General features: G+C 44.3%; 1 protein-coding gene across 22 annotated transcripts in view; it reads right to left on the bottom strand.

Annotated features, from left to right (window-relative positions):
* NRXN1 (neurexin 1) overlaps positions 1 to 20,267 on the bottom strand; it is a 1,438,606-nt gene that overhangs the window by 714,384 nt on the left and 703,955 nt on the right. The window lies entirely within an intron of this gene.

Raw genomic sequence — 20,267 nt, forward strand, 5'->3', positions numbered from 1 at the left:
TCCTAGCAGCCAATCAGCCAAGATCACAGAAATCCCCATGCAGCACAACCTGACCCGGAGGCTGCAGTTATTGTAGAATGCTGTGGCACAATTGCTGACATGAGTGAGACCCTATCAGCTCATCTGCTCTGAAATCTGCACTGGTTGCTGATTAGCTATCAGGCCAAGTTCAAGGTGTGCTTTCCATGTTAAGGGTGCCACATAGTACTTGTTCTGCTTTTTTAAGAAAGCAGTCCTTTGGGACTCCCTGCCTACTGACATTAGGAAGACGCCTTCATTGTACTGTTTTCATCATCTGCTAAAGACATGTTTGTTTAGCCTACCGAGCCATGTAGAAGCTATTGTGTTTTTATCTGTTTTTAACTCATTGTTGGTTTTATTATTTTGAATGTTTTTAAATACCTGTCTTTCACTGTTTTTGCCAATAATTTTATTGTTTTAATTCCTTCTGTCAACTGCTTTGAATTTTTTTACAATAAAGTGGTATATAAATGTTGTAAATAAAATACATACATTAATTTTGGAGTCACTGTAGCCCTTGGGTCTCTTTCCATTTTTAGGAACAAAGGAATCTGCCTTATATTAACTCAGGCCATTTGGTACTATCTAGCTCAGTACCGATCACATGAACTAGCATTGGGTCTCCAGGATTCTAGGCAATAGTCTTTTCCAGAGATTGAATTTTGGACCTTTGCATGAAAAGCATATGCCCTCCCACTGAGCTATAGCCCTTCCCCTGTTTTAAAAAAAATCTTTTAAAATTGTTCTTTTCAATTCAGTAATGAATGCACTTCATACCTATGGCAGCTCTGTCTCAAGCCTTTAAACAAAACACACAGGCTCCTGGGTAGGTAGAGAGCAGGAGTAAAGGGAAACATGCTACTCTTTAATTCATTTCCGTATATGTGAGAGGGAAAGAAGTGTTTGGAGGAGGAGGAAGGGTGGGGTGGGATGCCCGGCCAGCCCACTGTTTTTAGGTGGATATAACTGAATTTGTGGGCTTCAGCAAGACATGAAAACAACTGCCCCAGATTTAAGACAAATGGCAGATGCTTCAGTTTGTAACAGTTGCTCTTGCCTTCAACTTAGGGGCCAATGACGACAGTGTCTTGATGAAGCAGCCAAAAAAGAAAAGTTTCTCCAAGCTTCAATAATATTCTCCACTAGGGATGGGATCCACACTTCAGTGCTGGTTTGATTTTTGCTCTGTCCAACTTCCTTCCAGTACCGCTTCGTAAGGGATCAATGTTTACTATTTGCTATAAATACAGATTTGCTTTTTTTTGCAAAAATATTGATAACAATATTTTTTTAAAAATATCAATTTTTCACAGATTTTAAAAATATATAAACATTTTAAATGAAATATCAGTATTAATATCAATGTTTTGGGGAAAATATCAATATTGATATTTTTGAGGCAATTTTTTTTAAAAAAAATCCATCTCAGCCAAGGAAAACTGCTAGAAAACAATCCAATCCACAAGGACCAAAAAAAGCAAATAAATCGGTAATTGGTGCCAAATTCAATTTTTGTGAAATTTGAGCACATCCCTATTCTCCACGTTTTCCCTGTGGCAGGGATGAAGCGGAGAGCCTTGCAAAGGTTGCAGCTAGGAATGGGCAAATCTGTCAGCTTGGGTTTCTCTCAGTTCCTCATTGTTCCAACCTTCAGCTCAGGTCTCCACATTTCTGCAGCAACTTGTGAAGTCCTCATGAAAATTTATCAGCATTTTTGTGTGAATTCCTCCTAATGTACACATTTTTCAAAGCAATTTCCCGTCATACGTTTGCATGCTCTTTTCACAAATATGGGCATATTTATGAGCACTCGGCCCTAGTGTATGCATTTTTATAAATACTTGGCTAGAGAATGGCATTGCAAATTCAGAGAAGTGTGACTTTTTAGAGATGGCTGTGTTTCAGAAAGTGCAAATTTGGTAGGTTCAGAGCTTGGAAGTAACTCGTTATTTTTAATGAGTTACTTGTAATTCGTTACAATTTTAAATAACGAGTGGGTAATTCCATTACATTTGGCAAGTAACGGAACGACTAGTAATTTCCCTACTTTTCAGCTGCAACTTTAACGTTTCCACGTTAGGTTGCACGTTACTTGGGGGCGGGAACAAGGGGAAGACAGATCCTGGCTGTGATTGGTTAACACATGTGCCTCACACTGCACGAGGGAAGAGGTGAATAGGCAGGGCCTGCTAGCATCTGAGAGGACAAAATGGACGCCGGAGGAAAAAGCCAGGGCAAGGACAACGGAGGAGAAGGCAGCAGCAGAATGGCGAAGAGCTGTGGAGGTGAGTGACGATGATTTGTGTGTGTGTGTGTGTGTGCCCCCCTGCAGCACCGTTCTGCCCCCCTGCCCCCCCGCAGCACCGTTCTGCCGCCCCCACTGCCTCTCCTTGCCTCTGCCGCCCCCTCCATCAATCACAAGGCACTTCCGAAACTTCGGCCTACTTCTCTTCCTTCCCCCCCTTTTGAACTCTCCCCCTTGTTCCCATGTACCTGTGTGCTGTATTTATCCAGACAGAGCACTCCTGCCTTTTAAAATGCCGGCTAGCTTTTATTGTATATTTATTTGAACTCCATCTTTCTTTTTATTTGTAGTTTTGTCCTGTTTAATCACAAGACTGAATTGTATGTGGGACAAAAACTGTCTCAGTAATAATAATAATAAAAATAAAAATTAAAAAATCATTAGGCGTATAATAAATGGCTTAAGGCTGATTTTTTTGTTCTTGGCAGAGATGAGGTGAGAAGTAGGGTCCTTGCAGCTCCTCCTCTCAGTCCCCCAGCTCTCAAACTCATGTTCTGTGAGAGAGAGATTCCCAGTCCCAGAGAGAGACAGACTGTTGACAATCTCTGCTAATATCTATACAAATGTACATAACATGCATCACCTGAACTCACATGATCTAGAGTTACCTTAGATCTTGCAAGATTTGCAAATGAGAAGCAATAGGGTTTTATATTAGTTCTGATTGTCTATTGGGCTATCATAGGTTATATGTTTTTTTCATTTTCTATGGCAAAAACTCCAACTTCAGTGGAATTTATGTGATGTGTTCTAATCATTTGAATTTGGCTAATGAATGCTTTATTCTTTCATCAGAACTTTAGCAGTAGTACTAAAATATTAATAAAAAAGAAAAGGGAAAGAAAAAATACTTTACATACATCATTCAGCTGTATTGCTAATTATAGATATAGATATAAAAGATAAATGGCATTTTGTCAAAAGTATTTTTGTCTACATTTTATACCTCATCCTTGGTTTTCCATGCTTGGCATGGAATGCTTCTCATACAGAATTAATTTGAAATGCTGCATATTTATTATCATAATCATCATATTCAAAATAAAAAATATATGTACCGCCTTCAAGTTGATTCCAACTTATGGTGACCCTATGAATAGGGTTTTCATGAGGCTGAGAGGCAGTGACTGGCCCAAGGTCACCCAGTGAGCTTCATGGCTATGTGGGGATTTGAACCCTAGTCTCATTTTGTTCTCACAACAACCCTGTGAGATAGTAGGTTAGACTGGCCCAGGCAGGGTTATTCAGTGAGCAAAAATGATGCAAATAGGATCTCTTTTAATTGTGCTATCGACCTGCTTACTTCCACTCTGACTGGGGGATCTTGCAGCATGGGGAAGAGATGGGGGCACATCACAGCTGAAGTTCACCCATATAGCAGCATTATCTCTTGTTTATTACAGAGACGCCTGTTGCAGGTTTTGCTGCTGAGAGCAGCAGTCAGTTAGTGCGGCCACTTGAGTCACAGCTTGTTGATCCTGAGGAGGCAAAACTAGAAAGTGAGGTTCAGAAAGGAGGCCCTGTGCATGAGGAGGAGGAGGAGGGCATGAAGCAGTGCCAGTTGCCCACAGCCACATCTGCAGAACAGCAAGTACCATGGTTTGGCTTTGAGAAAGCTTGTACATTTGTGAGCCAGAGTGGGAAAAATGTTGTTGTACGATGCAATTACTGCCTTCCAAGGATCAAAAATCTGAGATCAGCTGTTTCCTCCTCATCCAATGTGAAGAAACATTTTGAGGTAAGCCTTTGTCATGCTGGTCCTCAAAGAGTGTCCATTGTCTATTTATGTTTAAATTGTGAAGTTCCTCTTCCATTTTTTCTTGGATTCATGCTTTGTTCTTCTTCCTCAGAGGGCACACCCTGAGAAGCTGAGAGCAATTGAAGAAGCAATAAAGGCAAGGAGACGTGGCCTTCCTGAACCAATGCATGACACCCCTCCTCCCAAAATGCTGAAGCAGCAGCAGACAACCCTTGAGAGGTGGGGATCTGGCAGGGAGCCTGTCACCCAGAGCAATCTCGACAGGAGAATCATTGATTTCATTGTAGAGGAAACATTACCACTTCAGACTGTGGACAAACCATCATTCATTAATCTGGTTCGCATTGGACTCCCCAAAGATCTCACCATCATATGTGCCAAGACTCTGAGAGACAGAATTGAGAAGAGAGCATGCCACATGAGAGAAGAGACATTTGGTCTTACCGTGAAATTGGTCTTCTCTGTGCATGTCAAAGATGATATCAGGTGGGTAACTAGCTCCACCTAGTGGTTGAAGGCAAAAGAGTACTGCTGACGTTTTACTGTAGGTCCGTTCCCAGTCTGCGCCTGCTCCGTCCGCAGTTTTTTAATAACAAGCCCACAGAAAGAAATGAAATAATACCACAAAAAGACAAGACAACAGTACTCATACACTCTCTGCTCAAGGTCTAACAGCGCTTGGACAGGCAGCCCAGCCGTCATAGGGAGCGGCCCTGATATCATCTTTGACATGCACAGAGAAGACCGATTTCACGGTAAGACCAAATGTCTCTTCTCCTGCGCATGGAAAGATGATATCAGGTGGGACATACCAAAGCTGACCCATGTAGGGTGGGAATACTGCTGGACTATGGGTACTAGTGATCTGAGAGGACATGCTGTAGCACCCTCCTACCAAAGGCTGCCTCGGCTGAAGCATAGGAGTCTATTTTATAATGTTTAATGAAGGTATTGGGAGTGGCCCATGCGGCTGCCCTACATATCTCCCCCAGAGAGGCATTATGGGAAAAGGCCGCTGATGTGGCCGCCGCCCTAGTAGAATGAGCTACCAACCCGGTGGGCCGGGATAATCTTAGAGAGGCATATGCCAAGGAAATGCATGCCTTGATCCACCTGGCTAGTGTAGATGTGGTGACTTTATTCCCCATGGATTTTGGGTGAAAGGAGACAAACAAATTATCTGTTTTCCAAAATGATTTAGTCTTGGAAATATAAACTTTAAGGGCTCTTCTCACATCAAGAGAGTGCCAGGCTTTTTCTAAAGGATGGACAGGATTTGGACAGAAGGATGGTAAGACCAGCTCCTGCTGAAAATGGAAGGCAGACAACACTTTGGGACGAAAGGAAGGGACAGTACGGAGGACTACTCTATCCTTATGGAATACACAAAAATTTTTATGGACAGACAGGGCATTCAATTCAGACACTCGACGGGCCGAAGTAATGGCCACGAGAAACAAGACCTTAAAGGAAAGAAGACGGAGAGAAACTTGACTCAGGGGTTCGAACGGAGGTTTTTGAAGGGCTGACAAAACCTTATGCAGATCCCAAGTTGGGTAGCGATGCACCGTAGGAGGTGCAGTTATCGTTGCTCCCCTGAGGAAACGCTTGACGAAGGGGTGAGATCCGATTGGCTTATCCAGGGATCTGGAGAGGGTTGCCGATAAGGCTGAAATTTGGCGCCTCAGGGTGTTTGGTCTGAGACCCAAAGATACGCCATCTTGCAGGAAGGACAAGATTTCTTTTACTCCCACCTTTTGAGGAAGAACCCCTTGTTTCTGCGACCAGGATGAGAAGGCCTTCCAAGTGCTTTCATAAATTCTGAGCGTGGATGGGCGTCTAGAAGCCATCATGGTTTCTACTACTTGCGGAGAGATGCCTCTTTTCAAGAGGCTCTTCCGTTCAAGTTCCAGACATGAAGTGCCCACCACTCTGGGTCTGGGTGCTGGAGCTGTCCCTGAGAGAGCAGGTCCGTTCGCACTGGAATCTTCCATGGTGGTTCCACCGACAGGTCGAGAAGGTCTGGAAACCAAGGTCTCCTTGGCCACCATGGAGCCACCAATAGAAGTGCTGTCCTTTCAGCACAAAGTTTTTTGAGTACCCTGGAAATCACTGGAATTGGAGGAAATGCATATAGTCTGCCCGGAGGCCACTGGGAAGTCAAGGCATTTATCCCTTCCGCGCCTGGTGACGCGTATCGGGAGAAGAACCTCTGCACCTGCCAATTGGCACTGGTGGCAAAGAGGTCTACTTGAATGTGGCCAAAACGTTCCACTATTTGACGAAAGGACTGTGGGTGAAGTCTCCATTCTCCTTGAATCAGCTTCTCCCGACTGAGCCAGTCCGCTTGGCTGTTGTCCTCCCCCTTGAGGTATTCTCCCGCTATCGATATGATATTGGGCTCCGCCCACTGGGAGAGGAGAAAGGCCTCCTTCTGAAGAATGAGGGAGCGTGTGCCTCCCTGATGGTTTAAATACGATTTGGCTGACACGTTGTCTGTTCTGACAAGCACTGCCCCTAACCGTCTGGTGTTTGCAAAGTGCCTGAGGGCCAGACGAACTGCGCGTAGTTCGAGTAGGTTGATCGGCAGTGCGGATTCCTGAGCCGACCACGTGGCTTGAATCATCTGCCCGTCGCAGATGGCTCCCCATCTGGATAAGCTGGCATCGGACGTTATCAGGGTGTGGAGTGGATCCTGGAAAGGGACGCCTCGCGTCAGGTTGAGCTCTTGGGTCCACCAGAACAGCGACTGACGAACCTGTGGCGACAGAGCAACCATGCGGTGGTGCCTGGATGCTATGTCGTTCTGGAATGGCAGCAGCGCCCACTGAAGAGTGCGGGAATGATGACGTGCCCATGGTGTCGTTTGGAATGTGGATACCATCAAACCGAGAAGTGCTGCCAACTCCATCAGGTCTGTAGAGGTGGAGGATAGGACATGCAACACCACTTTGCGGATCTTGCTGATCCTGTCTGAAGATAGCGTAATGAGGCCATTTTGAGAGTCTATAGTTGCTCCCAAATGTGTGATGCGTCTGGACGGAAAGAGATGACTCTTGGCTTCGTTGATCAGGAAACCGTGATCCTTTAGACAGGTCAGGGTGACATGGAGGTCCTCCCATGCCTTGTGTAACGATGGTGAGCGGATCAGAAAATCGTCCAGATCAGGAAAAATATGAATCCCCTGTGTCCTGAGGTGTGCCACCAGGGTAACCACAATCTTGGTGAATGTCCTGGGAGCTGACGACAGGCCAAAGGGCATGGCCCTGAACTGATAATGGTCTTGTCCCACCGCGAAGTGCAGATACCTTCTGTGAGGGGGAAAAATTGGAATGTGCAGGTAGGCTTCCTTCAGGTCGATAGATGAGAGGAAGTCCCCTAGCCTCAGCGCTTCTTTGATGTAAAGTAAGGTCTCCATCTGAAATTTGCGGTACTTTATGAAGCAATTTAGAGTCTTGAGGTCTAATACTGGCCTGGATGAACCGTCTTTTTTGTCGACGGTGAAGAACAGAGAGTAGTTTCCCAGGAACCTCTCCCCTGGAGGTACTGCCTCGATAGCTGCCATGCGTAGGAGATGGGAAACTGATCTCAAAACTTTGCCCCTTTTGTGTGGATTTGCTGACAGAGGGGATGGAAGGAATCTCGTCGGGGGGGTGGAGGAAAACTCCAGGCGAAGGCTGTATCGAAGAGTGCGGAGGACCCAGCGATCAGAGGATAGGTCCTCCCATCGGTGAGCAAAGCGTTGGAGACGGCCTCCCACCGGCGAGGTGGAGGTGTCAGAACTGATTTCTGTTTCCACGTGCCTGGGATGCAAGGCCGGATCGACCTGGGAGGTGTTGCTGGGACTTAAGTTGGTTGCGCTGTCTGTTCCAGAAGGGACGGCTGGAGCGGGCGTCCTTCTGTCTTCCAAAGGGACGTGAGCCCCGAAAGGACTGCGACAAGTGATATGGATGGAATGAGCGGCGAAAGGTCCTTCCATCCTCCTTTTTTCTGGTGGATGGCATGGACTTTTTCTTTTCCTTGGTTTCTAATATGTTGGTGAGGGCAGTGTCCCCAAATAATTTGCCACCCACGTAGGGTTCCGAGGCAAGATTCGAACGAGCTGCAGGGTCTGCATCCCAATGTCGAAGCCAAAGGGTCCTTCGCGTGAAGATCCCTGCAGTGAGAGACCTAGCTGCAAACTGCATGGCGTCCATTGACGCGTCTGCCATGAAGGTAACTGCCCGAGAGACCTTCAGCAGAGATTTGCGTATCCGGGCTGCATCCTGCTGTGGGCCATCTAGCAGGTCTTCCAACCACAGTAGGGAGGCTCGAGCAAACACAGAAGAGGCTGCTGCTGCCCTGATTGAAAGCGCACTAGCCTCGTGCACTCTTCTAAGTCCCTGGTCCATCTTGCGCTCAGTAGGATCCTTAAGGTGAGCGTCTGAGTCTTTAGGATTCAATGATGGGTTCAATAGATTGACTATAGGCGCGTCTATGAGCGGGACTTTCAACTGATCCATGATCGGTTGTTCCAGTGTATAATATTTGTTGGCTACCGAAACTGATTTTTTGAATTGCAAGGGAATGTCAAATTCTGATTTGAGCACCTTGGGGAGAAGAGAAGGAAGCTTCAATACTCTAGACCTAGGCTGTGGATCTGGACATACTGCTGAGACTCTCGAGGAGGGTGGAGTAGGAGGATCCTCTGTAGAGGTGAGGGTAAGAGCCTCCATCGCTTTGCATAGCAGAGGAAGGAAATGAGCCTCTTGAAATATTCTAGTAGATAAAATCTCCTCAGATTCTGATTCCCCACTCCATTCCTCTTCATCCAACACAAGTCATTTTCTGTGTCTATAAGCTCCTGTTCTGGGAGCTGAAGGTGTCTGCCCTGCGATGCAGCATAGGGGTCTGGGGATGTGCGGCCCGGGGAAGGGCATGTGTTCGCCCTCGGGTGCCTTGAGGGTTGTGACCCTGATGCAGTTTGAGAAGACAAATCTCTAGTCAGATCCATTAAAAGGGCGTCCTTAAGCTGTTCTTTTAATTGCTGAATTGAATGTGCTGAAAGCTGCAGCTGAATAGGGCGAGCTTGAGTGTGAGATGGATAAAGCCTGTGCCCACCAGCATCATGAATTTGTTGGACAGGGATTGGCTCCTCCAAAAACCCTGTGAAGGCCTCGGGCGAGGAGTTGTTAGAAAAAATAGCGTCTAAGGAAGGGTGAGACTGGCCACCTTCCCCATCAGACAGGGGTTCCAAGTCCCTCTGGTCCCTTGAGTGGTGGTAGGAATCTTGACCTTCTCTACAGGTTCCCTTATGTGGAACAGGAATCCTGCCTTCTGCAGCCACCCTGCCCGCCAAAACCTGAGCCTCAGCCACCTCGTGCCTGACGGTAGAGGGGCGGGCCACCACTGTTTCAGAATGATCCCCTGAAGAATGAGCCTGCTCTGATCCCAGGATGGGACTGAGTTCTGGCACTGCGCCTGTCGCTGGCTTGCGGGGAAGCACTTTCGATCCCTTTGAGAGGTGCTTTGTTTTGTGTGTGGCTTTCCCCATAGCGGGCACACACTGCGGGACTTACGGGGTTAATGAAAATATGAATGGAAGGCTCCCGCTGGTAATGAATGACAACGCTGTCTAATAAGCAGCTAGGTAAAGCAGAAAGATTAGAAGCTGTTGCCGCCAACCTGCTATGGCGTCTGTGTGTCTGCCCCTCCCCGCTATGAAGCAGGGAAAATGAAGCCGCTTGAAAGGGAGCGCGAAAATCCGAGGCGTGGGCCTGAGTTCCGAGCTCCGGTGAAATTCGCCTCTAAGGCTAATGCTGCCGATGCTATGAGTTGCTGACTAGGAGGAACGGTAGCAAATTCGGCTGGGGAGGGAGCCTGAAGAGGCCAACGGCCCCAGGAGCCGTGGGGAGGGGCTGAATGCTCTTCGCCACCGAGAAAAATCCGGAGGAAAGACACAAGGAGCTTTTTTGTTGTTGTTGTTGTTGTTTTTAAACTTTAAACTTTAAACAGCAGGGGAAGACAAAACATATACTGAGGGCAAGAAACAGCAGAAACCGGTAAGACTTAAAAGACAAACAATACAAGCCTGAACCGACGGAGACAGAGAGGAATCAACCAGATTCGGTGAAGGCAAAAGAGAAAAACTGCGGACGGAGCAGGCGCAGACTGGGAACGGACCTACAGTAAAACGTCAGCAGTACTCTTTTGCCTTCAACCACTAGGTGGAGCTAGTTACCCACCTGATATCATCTTTCCATGCACAGGAGAAACTCTTGCAAACCGAATGGGTGCTGTGGCATATATAGCAACCACTGCAGATTGTTGGACCAATGGCAAGAAGAGTTACTTTGGGGTAACAGCCCACTGGATCAACCCAACTACCCTGAAACGTGAGGTCGGGGTCTTGGCTTGTAAGCGTCTGAAGGGGCGCCATACATACGATGTCCTTTCAAAAGCACTGCATGATGTACATGTGCAGTACAGGATCCACAACAAAGTTATGTGCACTACTACAGACAATGGCTCCAACTTTGTGAAAGCGTTCAGAGTTTTCATGGCCAAAGAATCAGTGGAAGCTGCAGGCACCAGTGACAATGATGGTGATAACCAGGAGGAGGAGGAGGCTGAGGTGGAGTTTGTGCCTATCTGTGAGATCCTGGACACAGGACCTGAGGCAGAGAAAGAAGCTGCAGACTCAGGAGAGGATTTTGTTTTACCACCACACCAGAGATGTGCTAGCCACACCCTCAACCTTGTGGCAACACAAGACATAGAGGCCATGCTTTCTGACTCCTCCAAAAGTAGTCTTCTTGGTCCTTTCAAGAAACAGTTTCGTTCCTTGATGGGAAAGTGCAGCAAGTTGTGGTCCAAGCAGAACCAGTCAGCCCAGATTGCTGAGTATATCCATGCGCAATGTGGTGTGTATCTGAAGGTACCGAATAAGACCAGGTGGAATTCCACCTTTGATGCGTTGAAGCAACTACATGAGCTCCTGTCAACTGTGCCACTAAAAATGCATGCCATAATGGACCGCTGCTCCTTGTCCAGGAACACAGCTGGTGAGATTGAAGTGGTACAGGAATACACAGAGATTATGGAGCCACTAGCCCAGTCCCTAGATATCCTGCAACGGGAGAACGGCATGTTCATGGGGTATTTGCTACCAACGCTCTGCAATCTGGACCGCAAGTTAGAAGGACTGGAAAACAAACCTGAGAGGTACACATACTGTTTTCAGCTGCTGAGAGGTGTGCGCGAAGCCCTAAGAAAGCGGTTTGCAGCTATCTGGGAGGACAAGAGGCTTCTTCTGGCAGCCTGCCTACACCCTCGCTTCAAACTAGATTGGCTGGAATCGTGTCAGGCCACCACCCATACCAACAAGTAAGAACATTAGGGAAGCCCTTTGGGTGGATTACTCCAAGGGAAATGTTGTCTCAAGGGAGGCATCAGAGGGCTTAAGGTGGTAGGCAGGGGCTGGGCCTTTTCTTCCTGGGGCTCCTCATCACAACCTTGGGTTGCTGCAGGTAATCCTTAAGGGTCTGCTGTGCTGCCCCATGAGTGTGGTGACTTGGTCACCTTCCTACCTTCCATGTCATCATCCACAGGCTCAGGCTGGACCTTGAACCAGGGGACATGACAAGCATCAGGAAATGAAGAGCAGATGATGGTTTCCTAACATATATGTGTTAACATATCCTCTCTCTTTCTTAGATACACAATGGAAGCCTTGTTGAAAGCTGAAATAAAGATGGGTGTACTTAATGAGGACAGTGATCAGTCTTCAGATAAAGACCAGGAAGGAGATGACTTAGAAGATGACTTCTTTAACTTTCTGCCCCAGGGCAAGAAGTCAGCAGTGGACACTGCTGAGGAGGAACTGGTGAGGTACCTGAGGTCTCCCAGCAGGGAAGTGTCATCACTCTATGGCTTTCCACGTGTGCTGCGGTGTTTTTTGCAGCACAACACAGGCATGCCTTCAAGCGCCGCAGTAGAACGCCTGTTCAGTACTGGTGGCAACGTAATGACTGTAAAAAGACATTCCTGTCGATGCGTGCGTATAGATATCGCACAAGTAAGAAATTCTGGTGCCGGATAGATTCAGTAAATAAGCCAGGCCAGGCAAGTATCTTGTAAGAGTCTTTACTGACAAAAAGCATTAAACACAAAACGACTTTCCCCCACACAAGAGCTTCTGCAAGAGCAGCTTCTTATCTACCAGGTTGCCCTTGCCAACCACCTGCTGGCCTTGAGGAACCTGGCAACCCCTTTTGCTCTGTTTAACCCGTTTATTGCAGGTTTCCTTCTTTCACTGAAAACCCTGTCTGTGAGTCTCATAACTTGCTTTACTGATCAACAGCCCCCACCTGAGACTCACAGATCACAAAACTACATTTATCTTATTTTACAGTCATACATTACAAGTTCAATACACATAAATATACACATCCTTTTGTTTCTCTTTACAGTCTCTGTTTCCATTTCAGTTTTGTTTCTTTATTCATACAGGTTATACAGCATTTTGTTCACTTTTATTTGATAACACTCATTTATATTTCATTCTTCAATACAGTATTTCCACATGAGATCCATTGTTTCTTTGTCTATTGGACCTTCTTTTTCCCATTCTACAGGATATTCATCTGTCTCATCATTCTTTTGTGTAACGTTAAATGTGAATCTATGAGGTGGTTTTCCTTTCATTTTTCTTTCTGACCGTCTAACACTATCTATTTCCATTTCTTCATCACTCTCAATTTTACTTGGTCCTGCACCTGTGTCTGCACTTGTTCCTGCACTAGTACCTGGCACCTCTTTATCTTGCATTGCCATGTCTTCACTCCTCAGTCTTTTCACAGTACGTTTGCCACTTTGAATTAAGTCAGTCAATGTGGTTCTTAATGGTATTTGATGCCCAAAAGGAACATCTGCTGCTTTCTGCTTGCTTTCATCATCAAGTATTACTGTTTGACTGTCTTTCCAAGGTTTATCTATCACCTTTATGCTTCTACTTAACACTAATTGTTGTTTCTCAGGCAACCAAAATCTATAATATGAATTCTGAAATCCCAAAATGCGACCTGCCTGAGCTCTTGGGGCTAATTTACCATGCCTTTTCTGCTTTGAAACATGCACCCAGCATTTTGCTCCAAAACGCTCTATGTGTTTTACCCTGGGTTTTCTTCCTGTCAATTTCTCATAGGGTGACATGCCTATGATTCTGTGCACAAGGCGGTTCTGTATGTAAGCAGTGTACAGAATACATTCACCCCAGTAGGTGTTATTCATGTCTGCATCAGCCAGCATGGCTCTCATTGAATCCTGCAGTGACCGGTTCCTCCTCTCTGCAGTTCCGTTAGAAAATGTGCTGAAGGGAGCAGTGAGACTTTGTATTATCCCCTTCTTTTCCAAATATGTTTTAAATGAATTACTGGTAAATTCCCCTCCTTGATCTGATTTGATATTTTTGATAACACTCCCATATTGTGTCTCTGTCCTCTGTATAAATGCCTTTAATTTATCTTCTGCTTCACTTTTCTTTTTCAATAAGAATACATGTGTAAATCTGGAAAAATCATCTACAATCACTAAATAAAATCTTGCCCCACCTTTTGAACACTGGAAAGGTCCAGCCAAATCCACATGTATCAGCTGATAAGGTTTCGTGGTAGTACTTTCTATGCTCTGATTAATTGGAGTCACTGTCATTTTTGTTTTATAGCATACCTCACATTCATCCACATGCTCACAATGTGTTAGTTCCAAATCTTGACTATGCTTTGGGGTATTTTTCACTTTCTCAAAATGTGCTTGCCCTAATTTTCTGTGCCATTCATGTATGCAGTTCTCATGTATGTTTTTATTTACTCCTATCCAGGCACACGTGGGTTTATCAAGCTTGCTCTCTACCATAAACATTTGGTTCTGTAATTTCCCTTGCATACAGATTTCACCATCTTTTCTCACAAAACATCTATTCCCTTCAAATGTAATTTTACAACCTATTTGAGCTAGTTTTCTCACTGACAGTATGTTATATTTTAAACCAGAAACTAATAACACATCTGTCAATATAGTTCCCAAATTACTTAACCTGATCGTGCCTCTTGCAATTGCGTTCTGAGTTGATCCGTCAGCCAGGTAGATCTTCTCTTGCACTGGCTTTGATGTGTAAAACAAGCTTGAGTCATTGATTAGGCAATTAGACGCCCCGCTGTTGAGAAGCCATTTAGAGTTAATTAGTTTATTATCCTCCTTAGTAATAAAGTTCACACTTGGTTTCCGATGTCCAAAGTCCCTGTTATTTCTCTTCTTACTTAAACAATGTCTCTGTATATGTCCTCGGGACCCACAAAAATAACATATTTTATTCTCTTGCCTGTTTCTTTGATATTGTTGTTGTTGTACAGCCTCAGTCTCTTTTATCTCAGTCCTCTTACTCTCTTGTCTCCTATTCCATTCTTGTTGAAGTTTCTGCTCTACAAAGTCCAGAGATAAAGTTCCGTCTGGTAAAGTCTCCAAACTAGAGACCAGTACATCCCATTTTCGATCAAATGAAGATAACAGTATATAGACCATCTGAATGTCACTATGATGTACTCCTCTATCTTGAAGTTCAGCAAATAATCTACGAAATTCAGCCAGATGCTCTGTCATAGTCACTTCATCTGTAAAACGCATCTGATAAAGCTTCCGCGCTAAACACAGCCGGCTCCCTGCAGTTTGCTGCACATGAGCGCCTCTTAGCTTCTCCCACATTTGATTAGCTGTCGGCTCATTACTCACCAGCAACAGTTGAGAATCAGACAGCTCCAGAGTAATAAAAGCCTTCGCTTTCTCGTCTTTCTTCGTCCACGCTGCTGAAGGAGCTGCCGGAGGGGTTTTTTCTACAACATCATTCAAATCTTCTTTAATCAGAACTGCTCTCATTCTCCATTTCCAGCTGGAGTAGTTTACAGCATTCAGTCTCTCCATCAGCATCCCGGATGACAGGTTTACAGCCATGTTGTCCCCTCTTTACTTGCCTCTTTCTTGCACTTTCTTTTCTCTGCAGCAACGTCACGTAAACGACACTTGAACCCCTTACTTTGTGTGATAAGCTGGGCCCATAACCCTTGTCGATGCGTGCATATAGATATCGCACAAGTAAGAAATTCTGGTGCCGGATAGATTCAGTAAATAAGCCAGGCCAGGCAAGTATCTTGTAAGAGTCTTTACTGACAAAAAGCATTAAACACAAAACGACTTTCCCCCACACAAGAGCTTCTGCAAGAGCAGCTTCTTATCTACCAGGTTGCCCTTGCCAACCACCTGCTGGCCTTGAGGAACCTGGCAACCCCTCTTGCTCTGTTTAACCCGTTTATTGCAGGTTTCCTTCTTTCACTGAAAACCCTGTCTGTGAGTCTCATAACTTGCTTTACTGATCAACAATTCCTTGTCTGACATGCTCTTTGAGCATCTTGTTCTTTTGAGACATAACAGAAACATATTATAAAAGCATTTCAAGTGTAAAATTTGATTTCAAGAGTTGGGGTATCTTCATTGCTTGGGGGGATGTGAGATTCTGTTATGCCATTATGTTAATCTTATGGATAATTTTTTTTATTCTACTACCCCCTGTGTGTGTGTGTTTATTTTTAATATTGTTTTAGGCTTCTTAGATGTGCAGCAGCCAAGGCCAGCACCTTGTAGGAGTTTTTTTTAAAAAGTAACTGAAATGTAATTGTAGTGATTACTTTTGAGAAAAAGTAAAGTAATCAGCTACTTTCAGAGCAATTGTAATTGTAACGGTAATTACTACTTTTTTGGGCCAAGTAATTGTAACTGTAATTTATTACTTTTTTAAAGTAATCTTCCAAGCTCTGGGTAGGTTCACTGTTAAATGTGTACTAAATCCAATTTCTCCCCCAACCTCAGATGCAACTCACATTTTTTAACTGGGGGTGGGTAGGGGGAGATGGCCCTGTCAGTCATCTCATTTAAAAGCTAAGCGAAGAGCATGGGGGTTTCTTTTGGGGGAGGGCTTCATCTCCTCACTTTCTCTGTAATTGGATTTGTCTTTTTCCCTCTTGCAAATGGGCACAAATAGATCAGCTGAAAATACTGGAAAGAAACTGTAAACAACTGGAGGGTAAAGTAAATCCTAATCAGACCTCCTAGATAATGATGAGCTCTTTAGAGGACAACCCTGCAAAAACCCTGAAAGGCAGGTTTTGATATTCAAACATTTACTTACATATTTTATCCAATTTATATCCTTCTTCCCAAAGAAGTCCAGCTATTCAGATTTGAATAAGAAATGCCAGGAGAAAGCTGGCAAAATACCTCAACCGGCATTACAAATAATGCATGACTGATAACTTTGGAGATCTCACTGGTACAGTTCCTAAGCCAATTATTATTTACTCATAGCTGTGAAAGGCCCTTCCAACTGAGATTAGACAGGCACCCTCCTTATTGAACTTCAGGTGCATGATGACAAAGACTTAATTCTTCCAGTAGGCATTTTAAGGTAGTTTTGGTTTTATGATGACTTTATTGTTTTATTGTTTCATTTTATGCACGGCCCATTTGTAATGGACAATGATCAGAAATACAAATGATTTAATGGTATATAATTCTATCCCTGCTTGCAGCTCAAGTTATAAAATATATTGGGAAACAAGCGCTGGGAAAAGCCCCAAAGATCTGCTGCCAGTCAGACAAGACTATCTTGGGCTAGATAGGCAAATATGTAGTCTAAGGCAGCTTCCTATATCCCACCCCCTCCCCAGTATCATTTATTTATTTATTATTAGATTTATATCTTGCCCTTCCTCCCAGCAGGAGCCCAGGGTGGCAAACAGAAGCGCTTAAAACACTTTAAAACATCATAAAAACAGACCTTGAAATACATTAAAACAAAACAAAGTTAAAAACATTTTTTAAAAAAGCTTTAAAAACATCTTTTAAAAAAGGGTTAAAAACATTATTTAAAAAACCATATTAACAATCAATTCTAACACAGACGCAGGGATAGGTCTCAACTTAAAAGGCTTGTTGAAAGAGGAAAGTCTTCAAAAGGCGCCAAAAAGATAGCAGAGATGGTGCCTGCCTAATATTCAAGGGGAGGGAATTCCACAGTATTATTTCACTTTCCTTGCCTGCTTTACTAAGTAGAGTCTCAGCTCAGAATAAAAAAGAGTGGGAGATGTAGTCAGATGAAGACCAGGTGCCTCTGAGGACATGTTCTGCCCAGGACAAAAATCCACTCCTCATTTTTCCTCAAGTTTTCTTTGCTTCAGCTGGTGCTGGACCTGAATGTTCAATGGTAATTTTTCCTAACATTCGAGGGGTCTGGAGAAGGGCAAACTGAATGTGCCTTTGAAGGAAGTGGGGTGGGAGTGAAATTTAGAAATAAAAGCCCTATTTTGAGAAGTGGAGGGCTTGCATCGTTTACATTATTTTATTGTACAAGGCAGCTGAAGGGGCTTTATTTTTCTTTAAATTGCTGATACTAGTTTCTAGCCTGGGAACACTTCCTGCTCTGCCCACAGTCAATCTCAACCAATAGAAAAACCCTATTCGCACTTTCAGTGGCATGGGGCTTTCCTTTCAAATGTTTCCCTGATAATGCGACCATGTTACAAGGCCCCTTCCAACTCTATGATTCTATGATTCTATGATTCTATGTGACATCATGGGATCAGTGATCCCATGATTATTGTAGAAAGTGATGCCAGCCGAGAAGTTTTAGAAAGAAGACACTGGGCCACAGTGCACATGGGCAGAACACTCACTCGCCCACTCACTCACTCACTCACTCACTCACTCACTCACTCACTCACACACACACACACACACACACACACACAGAGAGAGAGACAGAGAGAGAGAGAGAGAGAGAGAGAGAGAGTGTAATCAAGTGACCTGTTCTCAATATACCAAAAACAGGTTGCTTGGTGACTTTGTAGATACAGGGTTGTATTCTACTAGGTCCTACTTAGAGTAAATCCATTCAAATCCATTTTCACATTTTATTTGATCTTTAACATGATTTAAAAGCCATGTACGAGTGGAATCTAGTGGAAGGATAGTGCTCATTTCCATGTTAATTGTTTCCAGAAAAAATCTGTTTGCAACCCCATTAACCCAGAAATTTGAGGGAGTAAATTGACAAAATCTGGGGCGGTATGCTGGCATACAGTTCTTTCCTGCTGTTTTCATTGGGAATCACGGGGGAAGAGAAGTGTGCATGCGTAGAAAGGGTGGGGAGTAGCGACAAGTCCAATGACGTTCACTGTTGTGTCACAACACACCCACTGATGTGAATGAAATTTAGCATGACGTGGCAGTATATCGGTCAAAAAGCCATAGTTCCATATTGAAACAGGTACTGCATCATTAAAAGGAGTGTTAGAAATTGGGACAAAAGTGCTACCATTATAATCAGTAAAACTAACTCAATAAACCCCATATCTGAATGCAGCCCAGGAATAGTGCTGAATAATGTGGCAAATGGAACCCCACAGCCTCCCTTGAATGTTCTCCAAATGTTCTCCAGATTTGTTGTAGTTGCCTAACAATAGGTGGAGAGCAACAGTTTCCTCATCTCTGCTTTAAAGGAAAGGGGGGGGAAGTCTCAGGATTACCAATGTGGCAACCCTAATTCCACATTTTATAGCTGGGATATGGAAAACTCAATACTGGGGTGCAGTTGTTGATTATATGTGCACAACAATTGTATCACGCCCCCAGTCTCATTATAAAAATATAGCAGAATCAAAGATGTTTGATGATGACGATGATGCATATTAATACTAGTAAAGCTGAGTGAACTCACTCCTAACCCTCAGAAATGTTTGCAGGAATAGAGCTCATCATTAATAATGAAGAGATCCTAAAGTATTTTTGTACTTTTGCAAATCACAGGATTTCCCCAAATCTGCCATTACCTCTCTCTTGTATGTGAGTGCTGCCGATCTGGCTACAGAGTTAGAACTAGGGTTGCCAGGTTCAATCCCTGAGACTGATCCTTTATCTTTAGGAGAAGAGAAAGTCAGCCAAGTGTAATGGGAAAAACCACAAGGTGGAATTCTCCTTCCCCCCTCCAAAACTTTTAAAGATACAAAAGACCTCTTGGAGGCCGGGCCTGGCAACCAAGAGGTCTTTTGTATTTTTAAACATTGTGCAGGGGGGAGGGAGAATTCCACCTTGTGGTTTTTCCCATTACAATGTTGCAAGAACACCTGCACTTGGCTCACTTTCTCTTCTCCTAAAGATACAGGATCAGTCTCAGGGATTGAACCTGGCAACCCTAGTTAGAACATAAGACTTCATTTCCTTTGTATTGTCTCTACTGCACACTAATTAGCAACACATGGTACAAGCTACATCAGCCAACTGCATGAGTGGGGATTTGCTAAACCTCTCCTTTTGTTTCCACAGATATTTCAGCTGTCCCATCAAACAATGAGAAATATCAGCAGAATATCCTAGCAATGGTCTGCACCACCAGGGACATTGGAATCTTGGTACACTATCAGCAAATGCTGGTATAGGAAAGAGAAAAGGCTGCAGTCTGAAAAAAATACTTCAATGGCAGATAATATACTTCTATTCCAGTGATAAAGCTGTCTTTGAGAAAAGCTTGTCTGCCATTATTGATCTTTTCAGTGAAGAACCCTTGATAAGCATCTGAGGAACCTCAGATTCCCAACGAAATCACTGGTTTTAAACGATAGCTTGATGTTTGCCTTCTCTGAAGATCTCCTTCCCACTTGCGAGTCTGGGACTGGTAGTCCCAGTCCCATCCCTGGCAGGAAAAAGATGATCTTCCAGGATCCGGGAAATGCCAGCTGCCACCACCTTTCCTTGCTCTGCAACATACGTTATTGGACCTTTGGAGTTGGGTAATGTGGAGGCAGCATCATGCACAGGATGGAGGTGAATAGCCCCTGCTCACTGTGTTCCTGCTTGTGAACATTTGAACAGGCCCATTTTTGTAAGCAACCCTTTTTATTAGGAGGCACCATTTCCTATGCAAATTAATATGCTCTCTCAAATTTGCCCCAATATCTACCCTCTGGATCCCAGTGCTCATAACAATGAACTGGTATATATCTCCCCATCAGAGGTTTTCTAGGATGCAACCAGTTTTCATTTTCATTTCATTTTATTAAATTTATATACCGCCCATAGCCAAAGCTCCCTTGTGCAAAT

Source organism: Rhineura floridana, chromosome 4 (assembly GCF_030035675.1).
Source record: "Rhineura floridana isolate rRhiFlo1 chromosome 4, rRhiFlo1.hap2, whole genome shotgun sequence".
In the NCBI taxonomy this organism is placed as follows: domain Eukaryota; kingdom Metazoa; phylum Chordata; class Lepidosauria; order Squamata; family Rhineuridae; genus Rhineura; species Rhineura floridana.